Below are 1832 nucleotides of genomic sequence, written 5' to 3'. Positions count from 1 at the left end.
CAAGCAGACTAAAGCTGTGAACAATCTCAATCTCTTCACCATCCATCCTGTTGCTGCCAATTGGTCCAGTGGTAAGAATCTTTGTTTTTTTGACATTGAGCCTGAATCCATATTGAAGACTGCAGTCCCTGACCCTCAGCAGCAAGCGCTTCAGGTCCTCCTCAGTTTCAGCAAGCAGGGTTGTGTCATCTGCATAACGCATATTTTTAATAGATCTTCCGCCAATCCTGATGCCACATTTCTCCTCATAGACCGCAGCCTCCCGGATGATCTGTTCTGCATACAGGATGAAAAGGTATGGAGACAAAACACATCCCTGGTGCGTGCCCTTCCCAATTTTGAACCATGCAGTGTTTCCTTGCTCTGTTCTGACGACTGCATCTTGGTTCAAGTATAAGTTTCGCATTAGCACGATCAAGTGTTCTGGGATTCCCATTTTTCTCAGAGTCAGCCACAGTTTGTTATGGTCCACACAATCAAATGCCTTTGCATATTCAATGAAGCACAGATAGACATTTCTCTGGTACTCCCTGCTTTCAGTCAAGATCCAGCTATCATTAGCTACAATATCCCTAGTACCACGACCCCTTCTAAACCCAGCCTGGACTTTTGGCAGTCCTCTGCTGATGTGATGTTCCAGTCGTTTTTGGATAATCTTCAGCAGAATCATGCTTGCATGTGAAATCAACAATATTGTTCTATAGTTTCCACAATCTGTTGGGTCATCTTTCTTTGGAATAGGAACAAATATAGATCTCTTCCAGTCAGTTGGCCAAGTGGTTGTTCTCCAGATTTCTTGGCACAACTTAGTGAGCACATCCAGGGCACCATCTGTTAGCTGAAATATGTCAATTGGTATACCATCTATTCCTGGGTCTTATTTTTTTGTTATTTCCTTCAAAGCAGCTTGAACGTCTTCTTCCATCACCATAGGCTCTTGTTTATATGTTGTTTCATTAAATTCTTCTTTGTCTGCCAATTCCTTTCGATACAATGACTCAGTATATTCTTTCCATCTTCTTTTGATACCTCCTGGATCATTTAATACTCTGCCTTAAGCATCCTTGATTATAGCAACTCAAGGTTTGAATTTGTTCTTCAGTTCCTTGAGCTTAAGAAATGCTGAACAAGTTTAACCCTTTTGGATTTCTGACTCCAGCTCCTTGCACATTTCATTGTAATATTTACTTTGTCATCCCGCGCTGCCTTTTGAAATCTTCTGTTAAGCTCTTTAGTATCTTGAATTCTTCCTTGTGCTATGGCTTCTCTGCACTCGAGTACAATATTCAGAGTTTCTTCTGACACCCATTTTGGTCTTTTCTTCCCTTTCTGTCTTTATAATGAACGTGTGCACTCATATAGTTATATAGATATAGATGTAGATGTAGAGGTAGAGGTAGAGGTAAAGATAGAGATAGAGATAGATGACATAGAGATATAGAGATATAGATATAGATGATATAGAGATATAGATTAGATATAGCTATAGCTATAGATATAGATGATATAGACGTATAGAGATAGAGATAGAAACACATATATATAGTTCTGTGTCTGTGTATATATATAGAGTTCTGTGTGTGTGTATATATATAGTTCTCTGTGTGTGTGTATACACACACACACACACACACATATAGTTCTGTGTGGGTATATATATAGTTCTGTGGGGGGTGTATATATCTGTGTGTGTGTGTGTATACACATACACAGAGAGTTCTCTGTATGCATACACACACACACACACACACACAGAGTTCTGTGTATATATAGTTCTGTATATGGTTGTGTGTGTGTGTATAGTTCTGTATAGAGAGTTCTGTGTGTGTACA

This window comes from Elephantulus edwardii, unplaced genomic scaffold (assembly GCF_000299155.1).
Source record: "Elephantulus edwardii isolate Elephantulus edwardi_28Jun2011 unplaced genomic scaffold, EleEdw1.0 scaffold00172, whole genome shotgun sequence".
NCBI lineage: Eukaryota > Metazoa > Chordata > Mammalia > Macroscelidea > Macroscelididae > Elephantulus > Elephantulus edwardii.
The sequence above is the reverse complement of the archived record's forward strand: the minus strand, read 5'-3'. Positions refer to the sequence as shown.